The sequence below is a fragment of the Calliphora vicina genome, chromosome 1, assembly GCF_958450345.1.
Source record: "Calliphora vicina chromosome 1, idCalVici1.1, whole genome shotgun sequence".
NCBI lineage: Eukaryota > Metazoa > Arthropoda > Insecta > Diptera > Calliphoridae > Calliphora > Calliphora vicina.
The window spans coordinates 56,574,831-56,598,274 of record NC_088780.1 but is presented as its reverse complement, the minus strand read 5'-3'; positions in this window follow the sequence as shown (position 1 = coordinate 56,598,274).

The window sequence follows — 23,444 nt, the reverse complement described above, 5'->3', positions numbered from 1 at the left end:
TATATGTATGATCATTTTTCTAAGTGGAAATGATATTAGTTTGTAATTATTTGTTTTTCTCAAATTGTTATCAATACAGAACTATTCGGGGTTGTCATAGAATCCAATCATTATCGGAATCGGTTTGGAAAAACGACAAAAATATACATTTGACTTATGATTATATACAACCTAATTTTTTGTTTAATCGATAAAGAATTTAATTCTAGATCCAATATAAAACCGATAACTTTCGATTTCACGCGACCAATGTACTTTTTCTGTCTTTTTCAAAACCGATTCCGACAACTATTCGATTCTATGACAACCCCGATTAACTCTTTTGGAAATCGACAAAATCTAACAGAATAATTAATACGAATTGAAACCATTCCGAACGAAATGTGTGACAGGCCTCTTATGAACACAGCGTTAAAATAGTATTTACTAATTATTAGTAATTTAACGAGACCACCATTGTGGTAATACGAAACCTGGGGCCTAATTCTAGCATTCGTAATCGAAATAAATTTCGATTGTATCTTAGCTATCGAGTAGAACAGAAAATCTATACAATAAAATCAGAATTTAAACAATAGCATGATTGAGGAGATGTCGTACCATTTTCTCCATATTGGAACACTAGTCACAAATAGGCAAATATAGTCCAATCACGTGCATCCCATAGAAGACGAGTACAGAGAGGTTATTCCGTAATTCCATTAGAAGTGAAATTAAAATTTTAAATTTCGAAGGCTTGACAAAACTAATTCCAAACGATATTTTTGACAATAGCGGAATAAATAAAAAAAATTAATGCCCTTTTCTATTAAGTCAACGATTTCATTTTGAAATTGAAAAAGGATGAGATGTTTTTATTGTTTTCATTACATTTTGGTACTTTTTAATTAATTTTTGACTAAATTCGTTTAAATTATTCGTCACACATTGGGGATTGTTTATCGAGTGATTTCAAACGAGAAATTTTCAAAAACGAATAGATGACAAATTGATGCTCTGCAAATCTCTCGATTTTCGGGGTTGTCATAGAATCAAATCATTCACCCTTATCGTGGTTGGCGTAAACGTCATACGCCTACGACGTTTCGTACTAGATTAAAGATAAAATGTAAACTTGTTCTTTAATCTAGTACGAAACTGTCGTAGGCGTAAGACGTTTACGCCAACCACGATAAGGGTGATTGTAGGAATCGGCTTGGAAAACTACAAAAAGATACATTTGACTTATGATTAAATACAACCTATATTTTGTTTAATCGATAAAGAATTTGATTCTAGGTCCAATATAAAACCGATAACTTTCGATTTCACGCGACCAATGTATTTTTTCTGTCGTTTTCAAAATCTATTCCGACAATGATTGGATTCTAGACAACCTCGTTTGTACCTGTTTCAATAGGTTTGTCTACTCAAAAGTAAAACGAATAAATCATGTGGATACGATTTACAGATCACCAAACTATATATTCGTTTTAAAACGATAACGTTACTCGGATTCGGTAACAGGACAAATGTTTAACAAATTCTTTTAAATCGTTCGAAATTCATCTAACCTTTTCGAAATCTTTCATTCGTGAAACAGGCTTTTCAGAAATTTGAAAAAAGAAAACAGTAAAACTAGTAAAAACTTGCAAATAAATAACTAGATTCAGAATCGGGGTAGAAAATCGTTCGATCTTGCATGATTATACATTTTATTTAGAAAAGAAAGTACTTCAATGGTCAAGTATTTTTCGGAAGAGGAACTGTTTACTGTTTTGGATTCCGTTCGCATTGGAATGTTTATTTAAATTTTAGGACCTGAAGTTATAAAATGAAATCTTTTGAAATGTAAGAATTTTGTATGAATAACAGTTGCAATTTATATGAACAATTTTTCTATGCAAAATGCTACTATTAATTTTGTAAAGTTTCGCACATGAAAACAACTAATACCTTGTTTTTATACCCTTCACCATGAGTTACAAACTTATACATATATGACCTAAGTTTGTCAATTCGTTTGTAAATTTCTACATTTATATATTTTGGATCGTTATTGTTAGCACAACTGATATAGCCATGCCCATCTGCCTGTTGAAATCAACTTTCCAAAGCCCCCAAACAACTTTCAGATATGATTGATACATTAATATATACGCTACAGTCCGACATAGGTTGCTATTTAAATCGAGAAAATCGACTCACAAATTTTTGACATATAACAAAAAACCACGAATACATCGATTTTTTCACCAATTTTATTTTCCACCAACATTTTTTTTCAAATATAATAGTTTTTTATTTATCTTAAAGTATACTTTGGTGAAAGGTATATAAGATTCAGCACAGCCGAATATAGCACTCTTACTTGTTAATAAAGAAATTTAAAATATAGAGAAAAACAAAAAATATACAATCAAGAATCAATTCCACATAGAACAAATAAGAGAGCTATATTCGGCTGTGCCGAATCTTATATACATATACCCTTCACCAAATTATACTTCAAAATACAAATTTAAATATTTTTAGGTAAACAAAATTTATTTTTTCATTTTTTTTGGTGAAAAAAAATCGGGTTAAAAAATATTTTTTCCGATTTTGACACATTGTATAGGATATAGATATAGGTCAAAAATCGAGGTTGTCTTGGTTTTTTCCTCATATCTCAACCATTTGTGGACCGATTTTGCTGATTTTAAATGGGAAACTTATCGAAAGTATGTCTGACAGAATTATTGAAGATTTGGGTCCCGAAGATATCTGGGGTCTTCAGAAAATTGATTTCAACAGACGAACGGGTCGAACAATTATATTGTGGAAATTACAAACGGAATGACAAGCTTATATATACCCTTTATTGAATTCTTTTTGCATAAAAAATATGCGAAATTAATTTCACTTTCAATAGGAATGAACTTTTGAGACAATGGCGACTTTTACCTTCATTTGGAACCATACCTGCAAAACTTAAGTTAACATTCACCCCTATCGTGAAAAACATGTGAAATTTATGTTCCCATGAAATATCCATTTCCCTCGAAGGGAAAATTGCTATCGTGATATTCCCCTGAACTTTTCATTCACAATAGTTGATTTTGTTCGTAACAGCTGTCTATTGTTTACAAAATTTCATCTAAAAATTTCACAACATGGGGAATTTTTTCACGTGAACAAAGTTTATGAACGAAAAATGGGAAAAGGGAACATATTTCATGTGAAATATTGATTCGCGATAGGGGTGATTATATTTCTGATATAGACATTTTTTAAATATAATTGGAAAAATGTGAAATATAGAGAATGGAAATGTATTAAGTTGTACTTTTATATAAAATATAAGTGAAATCGAAAATTATGAAAAAGGAATCGCAATATTAATACAAGATTTCGATATGAATTGACTTTAAAACTTGTTATACATTAAAACTTATATGATTGAGATTATAAAAATCTATTACAACTAGGTATTCATATTTTGCCATCTGGGAAATTATAATGAAATAAAATAAAAATATTGTGTAAACTTTAAAATTTTTTATTTTTAATATTGTGTAAACTGTAGTTTGTTTTTACATTCATATACATATTTTCATTATATGAAACAAATAATTATGAAGTCAATTTTCAGCCCACCTTTTTATGTTTTTTATAACAACTAACAATTCTATATATAATTTTGTTTATTAACAATTACTAATTATAACAAATAGTTTCACTTTTATTTTAATTTTAATTTATTTAAACAAACTTAATAATTGTTGCATTTTCTCATCCTAAAGCAGAAAATTAAAGAATGAAGGCTTCTTTTTAGAATTTTTTAAAATAACTACTTAAAATTTGTAAAAAAAAAACTACTATTTACAAAAAATTCTGTACATTGTTTAAAAAAAATTTAAAATTTTTTTTGTTGTATAATTTCTGTAAAAATAATAAAAAGAAATGAAACTAATAGACCAAATAGTTATTTTTAAAAAATAAATAAAAAAGTTTTGTTTTTGTGTTACGAGAAAATTTCCACAATTTAAAATATAATTTTAAAGAAGTTTTCAATGCAAAAACAAGAAACACCAATTGTAAAAAATAGTAAATATTTGTATAAACCAAAAAATTAAAAAAAAAATTAAATGAAAACCATTGTGAAAATGATAATGCTTTTTTGTAAAATATGCTGAACAAAGTTTTTGTAAATTTTTCAACATTTTTTAAAGGAAGTTTTGTAAACATTTTGTAAAATTTTTTGTACAATCTTAAGAAATAGTAAGTGTCGTGACTTTTTTCCTTCTTCTAGTTTTGCTTTAGTTTAATAGTTTTATTTATTTTGGTGTTTTTATTTAATTAAAACTCAATTTGGCCTTATAAACAAAAAGAAAAATCGAATTTAATACATAAAATAAAATTTGTAAATTTGTTTCTGTTAGTATTTAGGTAAAATGCACAAAAAAAGAAACTAAACAATTAAAATAAACCATAACAAATGTAAAATTGTATAAAATTATTTATTATTTATTATTTTTTTTTTAACATTTTCTAATAATTCAAGGAAGTTATTTTTTATTTTTGAATTTCTAAGAGGCTTTTAAAATGCAACATTATTATTAAGTTTTTGTAATTTTAATATCACTGTCACTTGTTTATGATGTGACAGCTAAAAGGTACTGATAATTTTAATGACTAACACAACCATTTATATTATTATTCTTTTTTTCAATTTTTTTTGGTAATTTATTTATTTTACAATTTAAATGTATGGTGTTTGTACGTGTAGTGTTGCAGTTGGTCAGTCCGTAATCGGCGAAAGTAATTCATTTTAAGCTAATAAGCTAAAATAGTATAAAGCATTGGTAGGCAAATAGAGGCATTTAATTTGTGTGCTTTTTGGGTTAAAAATTAAAATATCCTCAACAACATCAAGCAACTACATGAAATGTGTGTATTTTTACGCTCTTTTGTTCACATTCGGGTTGTTTGACGAAAATCATCGTAACCTGAACAATATGAACGCCTACCATGGATATAAGAATGATTTTAAATCTTTTAAAATTTTCATTTCCGAATCGATTTGCGGATTAATAACTCGAAGGTCTACAGGAATTGGCAATTTCTTCCAAACATAATTTGAATCAAATTTCTCAATATCAATATTGCAGATGTGTGGCATGCAGAAGGATGACCAATTCATCAATAATTTTTTTTTATCCCATGAAACATCCATGAATGGGCCTGATTGCACTTAAAAAATGATTACAATGACGCGCAAGTTGTTAATCAACCCATACCTACTTTGATGATTGAATGTGAAATCATAATTCGCAATAGGGGTGATTGTCTCAATTGTAAAAGCTTTAGAGCTTCGCTCTTTTCTCTAAAGCATCAGTACCATCATTACTTTGAACTTTAGGAACCAGTTCTGAAGCTTGACTAGTTCACGCTGTCATGTAAGAGTACTTAACTAACTCGACATTTGAGAAAAATAATGCTTGATTTGGAAAAACTAAACAAAATCAATTTGTATAGATTATAGAAAGTATTGAAAACCGAGTAACTGGCATTACTCGGTTTTCAATACAAATTATTGCTACTAAGGAGTGAGATCGAAAAATTCTTAACATACATATATGTTTATAAAAAAGAAACCACTAAACTTACAGCTTTAATTTTTTTTTTATTTGATTGAAATTATTATTACAATTTACAAAAAAAATTATTTTTATAGTTTTAATCACTAGTGATGAAATTTTGAACCTTTTTCGGAAACCCTTCCATTAACGTTTTTATAGTGCTTTCTGTCACTTTGCTCGAACATGTAGTCCATCTCCGTTTAAAATCTACCACACTTTTGGACACCTTTTTTGTACTCTTCAATTCTCTTTTAACAAGAGCCCAATATCTCTCCACTGGCCTTAGCTCCGGGCAGTTTGAAGGATTTGCCTCTCTTGGTACAAATACCACATTATTGTTCTTGTACCACTCAAGGGCTTGTTTGCCATAGTGACAGGATGCCAAGTCAGGCCAAAAATAAGTGGACACATTATGAAGTCTTATGAATGGAAGCAGCCTTTTTTGTAAACATTCCTTGATGTAAATTTCGGTATTTATAGAGCCCGTTGTAACAAATGAGTGGCTTCTTTTGCCGCAACTGCATATTGCTTGCCATACCAAGAACTTTCTGGGAAATTTTGTCTGCTTTTGGGTCCTAAACTTTTCTTCAACATTCCCTCGAGCATCAGCAACATAAAATTTTTGACCTGGAAGTTGCGAAAAATCTGCCAGAACATACGTTTCGTCATCCATTATGCAGCAAGAATATTTTTTTATAAAACTTGACTTCAATTTCCGTGCTCTGTTTTTGGCCTCTAAATTTTTAGTAGCGTTCCTGTCAGGAACTTTTTGAGCCTTGTATGTTTTTAAACCTGCATTAGCTTTAACTTTTCGTACCAAATAGTCCGAGCACTGAGCTAACCGGGCTGCTTTCCTACCGGATGTGTTGGGAGCTCTTTTGAAAATGCGTTCTATTTTTTTGGCTTTAGAAACATCATGTGGACCATTCCTTCTACCTGAACCAGGTTTTCTATCAACTGACAAGTTCTCCCGGTACTGTTTAATAACATTGGAAACAGTTTGACGGCAGACCTTTGTATGCTTGGCCAACTTTTTGTAAGACCAAGTTGGGTTTTGTTGAAAATATTTAATAATTTCAGTACGCACTTTTTTCTGGTCACTCATTTTAATCAGATTAACAAAAAAATTAATATAATTGACATTACACATAATAACTGACATGTTTTTCAAAGGTAACTTGATCAAAAAAAAATTCAAATAATACTTGGGTTAAAAAATGTAATGAAAAACGTGTGTTAAGAATTTTTCGATCTCACTCCTTAGAATCTATATAGTATATAAAAATGGTTGGAAAAAATGTATAGTAATTCATAAAATGAGAACGGCTGGGCCGATTTCTGTTTGTCAGTTGTTCGTATTTTCGAGGAGAAGGTTTTTACGGACGAAAATTTTTGAAAATCCCTCCTATGAAATTTTGAAATTATTATTCCTTAATGGCTTTCCAAATCAAACAATAGAAAGTTCTGAGTGTAAATCATGGAGAATTGCGGAAAATGCGAAATGTTGTATTATTACTCTAAAGTTTGTCTGAAGGCTTAAAATTGGGGCGATGCGAAGTTCGCCGGGTCCACTAGTATAATTATAAAATTAGTTAACTTTGACTTAAAGTTTTCAGATGCGTTAAAAGTCCAGATTTGTTTAATACTTTCAAGTAAAAGCAACCGATAGTTCTTCCCCATTTTTTCAAAAGAGGATTTGGTTTCAATTATTTTTTTTTGTAGTAGAATAAAGTACTTCTATAGAGAATATTATGGATATATGTATATGAAATAAATTTAAGAATCATAACGTTTGACAAATGTTAGCTTGTAACTTGTCAACTCTTCAAATAACTTGACAATCCATGCCGTATGGGAAACCTACTCCTATTCCATCTTAAAGAAGATGCCCGAAGATTGATACAAAAATATAGCTGTGCGCCGAAAATATTTAATGGGTTCGAATGGATCCGATGTTGTAACATTCTTATGGTATTTAAGAATTCTCACAACTACTTAAATGACCTTCATATTGTTCAACTATTTTAAAAACCAAGCATTAACACTGCTTTGAGCAATTACTTGATTAATCTTGTTTAATATTTCTTTCAAAAGTTATATAAATGACTAAATCTTCAAGTTAAGCTCTTAATTTGGCAATATCCGAAAATGCAAATATAAGTCCTGTGGCTCTTAAGAGTTTCATAATGTCCGGTAAAACCGGTTTTTTCATCTTTGTAAACTCCACCGGTTTCGGTTTTTTTAAATTTTAGGTTTTTTGACAAACCGGTTTTTGTAAGACGGTTAACCGGTTTGAATGAAATATATTTTCTAAAGCTTAAACATATTTATAAAAAACTTTAATACAATTTTTAAAAAATATTGATTTATTTTATATATGTCAATATATGTCAAATTAGCATTTGACAATATTTCGTAAAAGATATAAAATAATTGCATAAAGATAGAGCTTTACAAATTCGAAAATGCTAAATAAAAATTTAATATATTCCGGTTAACCAGTTTTTTTTTGAAGACAAAAACCGAAACCGTTTAACCGGTTTTTAAAAGACAATACTCAAAACCGGTTTTTTCAAAAACACACTTTTTCGAAATTTTCCGGTTTTTTGGACACTCTGGTCAGGGGGAATTTTTTGTAATAGTAGCCTAATGAAACGATATTTATGTTATCGTATTAAATGCCTTCTATAATTGTAGTTAAAATGAATTAGTGGGCTTGTTTAGGGAATATTTGATCCACAAATCTGACAACACTGCACTGAGATTTCTACATTTAAGGGATTTATAGTCAAATATATATCATATCATCACAATTATTGAAAAATATATTAATAGGTTTTTTTATTATTTGTTAAAGAATTCTAAAACGTTAGTGAAATAAAGATTTAGCAGTTGAAAATTGGCGAAGACAAATCACATGTTACTTCTGTGACCTTTGACCTCAGTATGCTGCTAAGCAGAAAGCTACGTTTTAGCTTTCATTGCGAGATTTTGAAATTCTATAATGGATTTTTACTGGCCTCTAATATATGTAGTATTATTGCATACTTTCAGGGTTATTGAGCATTTGAAATAACATGTGCTTGATATAGCCTTTAAGTATGCTAATAATGCTTTGATTCTTTAATTAAAATTACATTTTATAAGACCTGTTCGCTTTGAACAAACTATAAATCCCTTAAATTCTATATTTTGTTTTAAAATACGGGGTGTAATTTAAAAATGAAAAAAAAAAAATGAAAGGTATGGAAATAAAGCTTGAACATAATAATTGTCTTAAATGAATAAAATTATAAATATTTACTTGTATTAAATGTAGTATATATACATACATACTTATACATACTATTTATATATAAACATTATAATTAATTACAATAACTAATTACTATATAAACATTATACATATTATATATACAAGCATATATATATAAATAAATAAATAAATAAATAAATAAATAAATAAATAAATAAATAAATAAATAAATAAATAAATAAATAAATAAATAAATAAATAAATAAATAAATAAATAAATAAATAAATAAATAAATAAATAAATAAATAAATAAATAAATAAATAAATAAATAAATAAATAAATAAATAAATAAATAAATAAATAAATAAATAAATAAATAAATAAATAAATAAATAAATAAATAAATAAATAAATAAATAAATAAATAAATAAATAAATAAATAAATAAATAAATAAATAAATAAATAAATAAATAAATAAATAAAACATATAAACAATTTTTAAAAGAAATAATTTTTAAGAGCATTATAAAAGAATGGCTTAACTAACAACTTTGTATTTGTATTGTATTCAAAATAGTATACATTTAAATAAACAAAAAACAAAAATAAATATATTTATATAAATGAATATTTAAAATTAAACATTTTCACCCGGCAGAAACAGATAAAAACAAAAAAAAAACTATTTAAGAATAAAAAACCAAAAATAAATTTCTTACAAAACAATATAAGTTATTATAATTGGAAAGTTTCAAATAAAATAAATTGTTTGCAGCAAACATATTAATTATTAAGCACAACAATATTTGTATTGAAAACAAAATGGATAAATGAATAAAATAAAAATCTTAAAACAATATTTAAAGGAGGAAACCCCTACCCAAAAATAAATAAGAAAATATTAAATTAGTAGTAACTTTTTGTAGCAAACAAACATCATGTTAAATAAAAACAAATTAATTAAAAATACAATTTTTAAAGAAGTTTTTTTTTAAACAACAATAACAACAACAGGAAGTAACAATTGATATATTTATAATTTGAATAATTAAAAAAAAGAAACTAAAAAAAAAGAATTGTCTTAAAATAACATATTTGTAGACAGAAAATTAACATAAAAGCAAGGCAAATATTTTTGCTATTAAAATCCTGGTATAAAATCTAAATAATTTCTTTCAAAAGAAAATCCAAAATAAAATCAATCCTTTCTCTACCTTTTTACAAAAAAAAAATAATGTAAATTTTTTTAAAAAGAAATACAAAATTAAAAGTAATGTAAAAAAAAATTGACAACAATTTATAAATATTCATTTATAAGTAAAGACAAGAAAAAAGAAATACAAGTAAAATAAAATAAATATTATAAATATACATATATAAACCAACTTATAACTTAAATTAAAATTAAAATTATATACATATATAACAAATTAAATGAAAATAAAAACCCTTATGTAATTTTTTGTAAAAACTCATAAAAACACACAACATTTTTTTAACAAAAAAATAAATATTAAAAAGAAAATCCTCACCTACAGACAGACTCTCACACACAGAAATACACAGTTCACCCACAATTTATTGCTAGAAATTTTAAATTTTTGCAAAAACCAAATTTAAAAACGTAAAAAAATAATTATAAAAAATTAACAAACACACTTTTACAAAGATCTTTGACACACACCCTTTCTCTGTCTCTCTTTTCCTCCCTACCTAACCAACACTCACTGTTTACTATTTCTCTCTATTCGTAAATTAAATTTTTAATTTTTTGTACTTTTTTTCAATTCAAAAACCTCAATATCAAATTCTGTAATTTTTTTATATAAAAATTCATCCTTAGTTTTTAAGTCAAGTTATTAGTTTTTAAGTAAAATTATTAAAAACACAAGAAATATTCAAATACATAAATTCAAATAAATGCAAATTTTTGAAAACTGAAACTAAAATGAAACTTGTATGTCGCTGTAATTTGTTTGTAGTTTTAATTAATTGACAAACGTATTTTTTATGTAAAATCAACTTAATTTATATAGTTTTATATATTTTACAATAATCAGTGTTTATTTTTAATAGAAATAGTTATGTTTCCTTCATATTTACAAAAAAAATAAATTAAATAAAAATAAACAACAACAAATATTATTAAATACAAAAACAAAAGTATAAATTTCTAATTATGTTTCTCATTATTATTAATTATATAATTAATTAATTATTATTATTATTAATACAATAACAAAAAAATGCATTAAAAATGATGAAATAAAGAAAAACAAATAAAAAACAAATTTATTATGTAGCAAAAAAAAAGCACTCATTTGTTTTATTTCAAAAAATCTAAAAAAGAAATGGGGAATGATTATTTAGTATTAAAAGCTTAATGTGTTTCTGCACTGCTAAATTTATTCCCAACTAACGTTTAACTCTTTATTTTGTTAGCACGAGCTTCACACTCTTCAAATATTACGACTTTTCAAAGTTGACTTTGGTGAATGCCTTACTTTATTGTTCAAGCTTCATTAATTTAAAATATTCAAAGGCTTCCAAAATAAGTTGGCCCTATCTACACCTTCATACTCGAGCTAGAAAAATATTTAATAATTCTGTATTTCTGATATTCATTTGACATCATTTTTTATATTAAAATAAAAGTAAAGTTTTTGGTACAGAAATTGATTAAAATTTTTAGAAAAACAAATAATTACAATCAGGGACATAAATGTTATAACCAATATTGGAAAAAATCCTGAAATAATTGTTTCAGGACCAAAATTATTTTGGTCTTTGATAGCCATTATAAAAGATTTTAATTTTTTTTAGGTCTTTAATAACCATTATAAAAGATTTTTATTTTGTTTGCTCTTCTGTAAACATTATGAAAGATTTTTATTTTTTTGGTCTTCGATAGAAACTTTGTATTTTTTTTTAGCAATTAATCGGTACGAAACACAATTTTGCGCGCATTCACCTTCACCTTCTTGAGAAGGGTATATATTAGGGTATTCGAATTATTCGATTTTTCTCTTGTTCGAATAAAACGAATAATTCGAATAAGAGATTTTAACTTGTTCGAATAATTCGATCACACGTTTAAAATTAGTCGAATTATTCGAATAATTTAATTTTTTTTAAAAAAGTAAAGAATGAAGTTTTGATGTCGGTTTTTTAATATTTTATTGTTAAAGAAAAACAAAAAATAACATTAAAGTTAACAATTCAAGTATTCATAATGTTAAAAAACATTCGAAGACAAGGTCCATCATTAAATTTGCAACAGAAATATTCTGATCAGTTTAACTCCCGAACAATCTACAAAACAATTGACTATCAAACCCTTTAGTTTCCGTTTTGGAGCTATGCTTTAATAAATTTGAGCTAGTTGGACATGATCCTGAATTCAAATACAATATAAACGTTAATTCGGGTTTTAAATTGAGTAACTAATTCTTTAGTAAATTAATTATTCACAATTTCTAAATTATTTATAACAAATTGTATTATACATCAAGCTCTATCAACGTTGCCGAATCTTTGCTTAATAACGTGGTCTTGGGGTATTACACAATAAAGGGAATCTGTCCAAAGTTTGATATCATTGTCAGTGAACGTGGCTAATTTGAAGTGAGGCAGTGCATGATTGACGCATTTACAAATACGTAAAAAGTTTATTACCATGTTAGACAAAGATCTTCAACGTTGTTCAAAATCATGTATAAGACGACCTCCATGCTTTTCTTGCAACAAAACGTTAGTTTCCAATATTTGTGTTTATCATTCGATTTATTAAATATTTTGCAACACTTACTTATATAGGTACATATATTTTAAGATCATGGCCTTCATCTATTTCAATGTAATCATTATAAATGTCATCCTCAATATCACTTTCGGCGACCGTTTCAAAATCACATTCTCCATTACATTGAACTCCACTTTAATCTAAGTTAAAATTTCGATTATTAATTGCGATTCTTGTAATATTTCGCCAGCTAAATAACAAATATTTTATACCGTACCTTTTATTTTCATTGGATCAAGTCCTAAGTTAAAAATTTTGAAAGATTTGTTTTAGAATTGAAACTTCTTGCAGAAATATTTATATATTTATAGAAGGAGCTATCGGAACACTCATCTACAGTGATCGAAAGTCCCTTTTGTCGTTAGTTATTTGTCGAATTTCAGAAACAATACAATTTTTGTGAATCATATTTTTACTTATTTAAATTTGAAATTATTTAATTTCAAATTTAACAATTTAATAAATTTAAATATATATGAACATTTATTCGTTTTATTCGATTATTCTACATAAAATTGTTCGAATTATTCGTTATTCGAAAATAGCCATTTTTAAATTGTTCGAATAATTATTCGTAAGAAATTATTCGATTAATCGAACGATCATTAGTCGAATGAATACCCTAGTATATATGTATAAGTTTGTCATTCCGTTTGTAATTTCCACAATATAATTTTCCGACCCTATAAAGTATATATATTCTGATTCCTTATATATAACGGAGTCGATTAAGCCATTTCCGTCTGTCTGTTTGTTGAAATCAATTTTCTGAAGACCCCAGATATCTTCGGGATCCAAATATTCAATAATTCTGTCAGACATGCTTTCGAGAAGTTTGCTATTTAAAATCAGCAAAATCCGCCCATAAATAACGGAAATATGAGCAAAAATCCGAGAAAACCTCTGAAAATTGCATAAAAAAAAGACAATTTATTGCATGCTTTTACAAAAAAGCAACTAAACGTATATTTTGTTTTTGTTTTTTCTTTTTTTTTGTTTTGTTTCGTTTGGTGTATGGGGCATTTCATGTCAAGTGAACCAACATTTGAAATCGATGTCTTCCGATCGGGACCAAGGTTAGTTCTATTGGATAGTAACTCAGACACAATTTTTCATCAATATCGGTCGAAAACTCTCTGAGTTAGAGGGGCACAAAATTTGACATTTTGGTCAAGCAGGTGTTTTTTCTTATCCATGTAACTTATTACCTATTGTTCTTAGCAAAATGTATCCCATATAGTTTAGATAGCTCTTTCTTCAATATTTCGAAAAAAATATTTAAAAAAAACAAGTAAGAGTACTATATTCGGCCGTGCCGAATCTTAAATACCCTCCACCTAAATATGATGGTATAACAATTGATAGAAATACTAGTTTACGCTGAAGATATTTTACACAGATACCCAGATAAGAAACCATTGACAGCTGTCAAAATAGTAATATCGAACCGTATGGTTTTGTTTACATTTTTTGTTTACCATTTTTTCAATTCCACCATTAAGGCGAGAGAAAAAATAAAATGTAGTAAAAATCGATGAGTGTGTGAGACGAGATATAGAAAGATAAATTTATATGTTTGTCCCTCTTTTAAATCTACCATGGTTTATTATACATTTTCTTTTGTTAATTTTTCGTAAATTTTTTTTGTTTGCCTCCGCCATGTTGCTAAAAACAGCTGATTCGGGTCTATGTTAGTCTATGATATTTTATTTCAAATGTACAAACATTTTTATCTAATTCAGCAATTTATAATAGAAATTCCTATTTGAACAATTTATATACTTAATATGGTATTCAATTAATCGGGTTTCTGGTTTAATCGGTTAATCGAGCAAATAATTAATCGAGGTTTAGATTTAATCGGTTAATTTAAAATTATTCGATTAACCGAATAATTTATATTTTCATTTCAAATTGAAAATACAACAACGAATTTTGTATACAAAAACATAAAAAATGGCAAATAAGGTATCTGAGATCATTTTTGTAAACATATCGCCTATTTGCTGCAACAACATCATTACTCAAAATCCGTGTTTATTGAACTGAGTAATACAAAATATGCGCTGTTCTATAATCTTTCATATAATTTTATCAGTTTTCAAAATAATAAATTATTTTTTGTGTGAGGGTGTTTTGTTGTTGTAAACATTGTACAAATTCATGTTTTCTCGTATATTTGATAAGTAAAAATTTGGGTTAAATACAGGTTAGAAAGATATTAAAATCTCCTATTTAAATTTCTGAAATCGCATGACTTGTTGAAAATTTATTTAAGAAATAGTAAAATGTCATAAAATATTCAAAGATGTTTTTCTCCAAACGACTTTTTTTGAATTATGACGTTGTTGCAGCAAAGGAGCAATGTGTGAGTTTTTTATAGTTTTAGTGAGATATTCTGAAATAATCTTTTATAAAAAGAATATAATTTAAACGATTTTTTTCTTTAGATTTAATAAAACTTTTCTTGGAAAAAAACTCTCTCGCTGATTGTATATTTTGGAGAAATCAAGAATATTCCTTTTTGGATTGTTTTAGATATTGATTAATTTAATAGTTTCGTTCAGTTATGATAAAAGACACATTTCAAAAAAAAAGTTTCGTCTATACATGTAAATACAAACAAAGTTTCAAATACATGTAAATTAAATATGTCAGTTGTTATATATACTCACTAAACATGTTTATTGGATGTTCAAAAAATATCTAATTTTAATTTGAAATTTGTATTTGAATTGAAATGGAAAATTAAATACAAAAAAAATTTAAAGTGCAAAAAAAAATTTCGGTTAATCGGTTAATCGACACAAATTAATCGGTTTATTTGTTATTTGAAAATCGGCAATTTCAAATTATTCGAACAGTTAACCGTCCAAAATTAATCGGTTAACCTATTAACGGTTAATCGATTGAATACCCTAATACTTAATAACACTGAAAGCTTACGTTTTCCATAACAAAACCCTCAAGGCTTTTTTTTAGTTCAGAGCTACATTTTTTTTACACGCATTTAAAGTTAGTGATTTTGGAACGCTGGCTAACAAGAAAAAATCATTCAAAATTTGATAAAACAATGCCTATTTATTTTTATTATCCCGGAAAATTGTGGTATCTTACTATTTTTGGGGTCGGGGAATCCATTTTTGATATTTATTTTTAACTAAAACTCACGCTAGAAGGCGCTGTTAAGTCTCTTTCTGAAATGGGCCTTATAGGGGAGCTATGACCAATTATCGGTCAATCTGCGTAATGTCTATGTATATTGTTACGAAATTGTACTTGAATTCAAATATAACGGTTTTAACGGCTGATTTAAAAGTAGCATAATGTTTTCAGATAACAGTGCTGTAAAACTGTAACATATCTGTGGGCATTGTTAAATAAAAGCTTTCAGTTGATTTGATCGTAAGTTGGCAACGCTGTATTCGATTTCGAATATTCAGTTAAAGAACATTGTAGAAAGTACACCACAGATGGCGTGTGTATTAGAAACCTCTAGACAGTTAAAGAGAAATCTAGAGTGCAGATGGCAGTGTTATAAATAGTGGCAGTGGTTGCAGTCGTTAGGGAGTTTATCAGAGACGCTTTTCGAATAAACATCATCTAATGACGTTTTCTTTTCTGGCATAAATGATGCCTTTATTCTGCCTTTTACCCTTTTCTGTGTTCTTTTCTAAAAAAATGTAGTAATGTTGCCCTAAAACCCCGAAGATATGCTACACGTTTCACCCTCAATTTTATCAAAGGGTTAGAAATGCAGCACTTTTTAAACAGCAAAATGTATAGTTTAACAACATTTTGAAAGTAAATAAAAGAAAATTGCATAAATGGTAATTGTTTTTGTTCTATTGTGATCGTTAAAAATGCAAAACATTATGAGGGTATGGGTAATCTTTAATAAATGGTACAAATTATGTTGGCAACATTTTGTGCCAGAAAAGAAAACGCCATAAGTGCCTTAAAGTGTGTTGTGTTTTTCAAGTAAATTCGTGTACATTATAAATTGTGTCTGTAATTCTGAGAATTTATAAACGTGTATAAAAAAACATTGAGTGGCTATTTAATTCTGTTGTTGTTGTACATTTTAAAGAAATAAAGAGTTGTTGCAATTTTCAAACTACTAAATGGCTTTTATTTGCAATCAAAAGTATCCGGTTTATTTAAAGGAAATAAACCAGCGTTTTGAAAAGGTTAAAACGTAACAATATGAATTTTAGCATGATAAAGGTATTTATAAGAGATTTATGAGTACTTAACTGATTTTCGGAAGCGGACCTTATATGGGAGCTATGGTCAAATATGGACCGATATTCACACAATATGACAAAAAATTATTTCTAAATATAAATTACGGATCTGTGTAAAATTTTGTTTTGATATTGCTATTTTTTACATATTTATGTAGGTTAATGTGTATTTCGGAAGTGTTCCTTATATGGGAGCTATAACCAATTATGGGCCGATCTTCATAGAATTAGGTACAACGATTGTGGTATATATGGGGACTATATATGACGAATTTTAACTTCATAGTGAAGACATTTATGCTTATTTAAGTGATTTACGGAAGTGAACTTTATATGGGGGCTATGGTCAAATATGGGCCGATCCACAAAAAATGTGATGTTGTGATTTTTTTAAGCACGAAACTTATTTTTCCTGAATTTTGTGTTGATACTGCAATTTTGTAGGCATTTACAGATCATTGAACCATATTTCGGGAAGAAATTTGTATGGGGGCTTGGAGAAATCATGACCGATTCTTATAATTTTTACCAGAGTTAGTCCTTTTAACATAAAAATAACGTGTGTAAAATTTTATGGTATTAACAAATTTTATGGTATTTTAAAATTATACAGTTTTTTTAGGTTATCTCACATTTTGGTTCATAACTCTGGTTCCACTGAACCGATTTTGCTGATTTCCAATACCAAACTGCTTAGGAGAACAATCTTTTTGCAAGTATACCAATTTTTTTGTCTATTTTGGACGTGAGCGTATTTTACACAGTTTAAATGTAAAGTTATGTTTTGGTCACACAAATTATAAAAATAACATCTTGGAATGCTAAATTCCCTTACCTTTTTCAACCCTGTAGTCCAAGATTTCCAACGATCACGTAAAGCCTCTGGTATTTCCTCGTCCCATTCCAAGCCACATATCCATAGCGACTGCATGAATATTTTTCCAGTAATAGTAAAATTACTTAAAAACCCAAATGGATCGAAAACGGACATAATAAGTCTTAAAACTTCTCTTTTTGTAGGTGTGCGTTTGTTTTCAATAATATCGGCAGAAACTCGTTTAAATTTAATATCAAAAACAAATTCATCCTTAATAGCTGACCACTGCATTCCCAAAAATTTATATACTCATTCACCACTTATGGTGAATTTAATAAAGATCAAGAAAATTATGCTTTGCTGGGTGTTCGATGAATATTTCTATGACAATCCTCATTCACCGCTTGTGCTGTGGAAATTATAAAAGTGCTATCACTAAACATTAGTGGTAGTGAAAATTTTGCACTACAATAAAATAGTGCAAATTTTTAACAGTCACTATATGAATGCTTTAATTATATTATATGCACTAAAATCTCAAAAAATAGTGTTTATAGAAATATTCAAAAGAAATTGAAAATATAGTCAAAATATTTCAATTTTATTATTTTTTATTGTAGAACGACTCTTAGAGCAACACTTTTCTTTTAGTGGAATGGTAGACGCTCCTCGCAGAAATAAATTAAGTGACTCTAATTTTGAAAAATTAATTTTGCTGATGGCAAATAATTGCTAAGGTTTTTATGTACCAATATGTATTTAATTTGATTTCTTATATTAATATATTGATGAAACTTCCTTATTTTTTTGTATTACTATTTCCTTTTGTTTTTTAGTTTTGTTACTACTTTAATATTAGTATTAATTAATTTAATAAATAATAAAAATAAAAAAGTATAAAATAATTCAACATTAGTGAATGATTATATTTTTCCACTATCCTGTTAGTGGAGAAAAAAATATTTGCACTAAGCTGTAAAAAAAAGGTTTTTCACTATCACTAATTTAATTTTAGTGAAAAACTTTCTTGTACCACTACCACTATTGCCTAGTGAGGCTGTTATTTTTCAACTCACCACTAAATAGCTATTAGTGATAGTGAAAAATGTATCACTAACTTTTAGTGGAAACTGCAAATTTAGTACACTACCCCCATCTCTGGTAGAGAATACTATTTATTAAAATTAAATATTTCCTTGTCGCAAAATGCATTAAAAATAAATTAAATATTTCATTAAAAAAACGCGCATACATTCAAATAAATAGGTACATATACATATTTATGTATTGATGTGTTAATCACATGTTTGTAAATACTGATTTGCATGTCAAACATTTTAACATCACTTCAAAATCACAACTCCTTGCCTGAGTGCGAGTGTATATGATTATCAACCATGTATCCTTAATGTTGCATAAAGACAAACGTATTGATGTCATGTTTGTACACATGTCATTATAGAAAAAAATAAACACACAGAAAATGTTAATAATGTCTGTAAAAGGCGACCGGCCTTTCGGTCGGTAGGTGGGTAGGTCACGCAATAACACAACATCCGTTAACATAAACTCTGGTAACGCCTCTTAATACTTTGTATTTTGCAATAAAAGTATAATATTGTACAATAGAAATTCCTACACATATATTGAGTACATATAAATATAAAACTAGTAAGAATGTTTCGTTCGGCAGTGCAGAATCGTATATACCCACCGCCAACACAATACGATCGCCGATTTTTGTGCATTTTGTATTAAAACATTAATATACCTGGTTCACCCAATTGGGTTAATTTTGTATTATTAGAAAATATCAATGGTAAATATTACACAGAAAAAAATTACGACAAATCAATTGTCATATTAATTACCTATTCGTCAATACAATTATTTTTTTAATTGAAAAGACACCAACAACTGATTTTGTAGATACAAAAAATATTTTTGTTACTTAAAATTGTTATCTCTCAACAATATATTTTAACAACGATTTTGTGAAATTAAACAATAAATTTGTTAATAGTCAACAGTAAAATTTTAACAATAGAATTTTAACATTGAATAATTATATTATTACTAGTTAATTATATACATCTGCAATAGCTTTTTCTTCTATTAATTAAAAATGCAAATTGATGGTTTTAATTGTTTTTTTTTTATTATTTTAAGCAAATTTACAATTTTGTATAACAATTACATACATATATAAATTGAAAATATACATAAAGTTAAAGCACGTATATTTTACCATTTTCTCACCTTTTTAACCAGTATATGACCAACATCCCCTTTCACGAATGGTTATACAGATTCCTCCAGTATTGTTCTTAAACGAGTTCCTTCTACACTCGACGCATTTGATGATGAAAGAGTCCACTGAAATCCTGTTGAAAAATAGTTTTTTATATAAAATCGATGTCCATTTTTTGCCTGTTGCTATATTATAGATACAGATTCTACTTACTATCTGGAATATTCCAATTCCTTTATAATTTATAAAAGAAAACATATTTCTTATGAAACAAAAAAATTTATAAATTTTTCTTTAATTTTTATTTTCTTGACACATTTATTTTTGTTACTTTCAATATAATATTCCTATTGAATTTTAACAACTGAAATTGTTAATAAATATCTATAAGAAATTGTTGATATGAGTATTAGAATAACATATTGAATTAAAAAATTATTGAACATTTAAGTCATATTCCAAACAAATTTTTTTAATTGCTTAATAACTGTTACAATTTTTTTCTGTGTACATAGCCAGATTTAAGCATTTAAATGTTGTCGAGATCAAAATATGTCCGAACCAAGTTATTCAAATATTTTGATCCAAACCCTTTTACCGATTCATCCTTTTTCGTGCATTGTTGGACACATAAGTTTCTAGGTAATACCCATTGGACCCTTTAAACGTCGGAAGGATGTACATTTTGTTCTAAATTTAATTTTTTTGGTTGGACCGATTTTGCGCATTTTGCCTAATCATTTCTGATCAATAGTGAATATTAGGGTAAAATTTCATTCCATATGTTCTATCCTCTAAGCCCTATCTTGCCTTCCAAAGACGTTAAAAATAATCAAGTTATTAGCATTTCCCTACGTCATATATTCAAGAAAAACGACATTTTTGTATTATTTGCTCACTGTTTTGCATGCAAAAGTTATGTAAAACAATATAATAGAAATTATTGTTTTATACCTTGTTAGAAAGATAATTTTCTCTAGAAGCTTAGGTTTATTGCAAATGTTTGAAAAACAGTATTCAAATATGGAATTTTTTTAAGATATCGGAAAAAGTACCATTATTTACCCAATTTTACAACTTTCAATAAATTTCCGGCACGTGTTCTAGTTATCCGATTGCACTTAAATTTTGCAGTAGTTAGTTTTAGCTGCTAATGAACAAAATAAGACCCATCCAAAGCAAATCTATTTTTTAAGGGCATGTCTAATGTACATACATACATATACCGATATGTGTAGTACTATTCGACCAATATGTGTAATTGTTGCAAACGGAACGACAAAATTAATATACCACCCATTTTTTTGGTGGTGGGTAGAAAAAGAATATTTGAACGTCCAATATTAAACAACGGCTTAATGATGAATGACGTTCTTTGTTGCATGAAGGCGCTTGTTAAATTTATTACAAAACAAAATCATGGAAAGAACATACAAACGATAACGAAGCTTTGTCATGTTAATTTGGTCCTGTAGTCACTGAATAAAATTTTATATGGCATGTTACAGATTTGTGTTAAATTAAATACATAAATATGTATATATGTATGTACATTAGGGCTATAACTTTTTTTACATTTTTTGCAAATATCAAAATGGCCCTAGCATAGTCGAATAGACCATTGAAAGTTATTTAAAAAATAGTATGTATTACTTTTTCGCTGTTGTCAAAAAGTTCACTCACAAAACGCGGTAAAGTTTTTTTTATCCAGAAAACGCAAATACTTTTTTATAAATATATAACCTGTAACTATAAAGAAATAAAAAAATTGAGAAAATTTTGACTTTAAAAAATCGTTTATGTGGGTGCGGTTTTTATTCCAAAATGACCTGAAAAAAATGTTATCGAAATAACACAACATTTGCCATCGCGTGGTGCTGGCGCCAAAATTTGCTTATAGCCCTAATGTACATGCATATATATTGTTTGACTATGATTATACATATACATATTTATATTAATTATTTTTATATTTCTTTAAATTAATTTTTGTACGTATTTAATACTGATGATTTGTATGATTAATGTTTGTAATTTCAACAAATATACTTATATCTACGGTGTAACATACACATCTGATCAATTTACTTAAAAAATAATATAACATTAATTTCATATCGATATTTACGGTAAAAAATTACAAAATACATTTATATTTGTCTGTACTTGACAAAGTTGTCTGAACAAAAGCACTAAACATTTTGTCGTAACGAAGCAATAATACTAATAAATAATTTTCTATCTTGACAACCATTTTGACCTTTATCATGATAAACATTTCTCTGGTATAACCACAGTTCCTATAGGCACTGATATATAGTGGTGGTCAGCTATTTAAGACAAATACTTGAATTTTTTTCATCAACTGAATTTTAAGTGCGATAGAGCCAAAACAAAAGGACCTAAGGGTATGAAATTTATTGTTAATATTTCTAGTTTCTCAAAAATGTTTGGAAAAATCGGTACAACATATTTGGACAAAGATATGTGGAAATACGTTGACCCACCTCAGCGAACATCTGATGATATGACCGAAACTAATGGAACTAAAAATACTAAATTTGGTACGAATATTTTATAATAATAAAAATATAATAAATGTTAGAAAATATGTTTATTAAAAAAAAAATCTTGGTTGTTGTAGAAAATGCTTATGTGTTTGTGGTGAATATGTATGAATTGACACAGTTCAATAAAACATACTTGTGTGTTAAAACAGTCCTCATGCATTCATATTTGTGGAAATATTTGAAAAAATAATTGACAATCACATGGAATTTAGCAAACAATTTTTGTCTTAATTACCTGGCCACCACTGTACATATGGGGGATTTCATGTCAAGTAAATCAACTTTTGAAATTGATGTCTTCCGATCGGGATGAAATTTTGCACCAAGGTTAGTTCTATTTTTTTCGAAAGATTGAATTAGCTATCTAAACTATTTGGGACACATTTTGCTAAGAACAATAGGTAATAAGTTACATGGATGAGAAAAAACACATGTTTGGCGAAAATGTCAAATTTTGACCCCCTCTAACTCAGAGAGTTCTCGGCCGATCATCTTGTTGTTATATCTGTATTACTATCCAAAAGGACTAACCTTTGTCCAAATTTCGTCCCGATCGGAAGACATCGATTTCAAAAGTTGGTTCACTTGACATGCAATCCCCCATATATACAACTTACACAGAAAAAATTACGTCAAATTAATTGTCATATTGATTACCAAATTCGTCAATATAATTAATTTTTTAATTATTTTTGTAAATACAAAAAGTATATAAAATATATTGTATTTCAAAATAATTGAAAATATTTCATGAAAAACTTTATTGCGTTTGGTGCGTGAACTTTTTTGACAACCGCGAAAAAATAACACCGTGATTTTTTATATTTTTTAATGCTCTATTCGACTATGCTATGCTAATTTGCATATTTGCAAAAATTGGCAATAGTTATATCC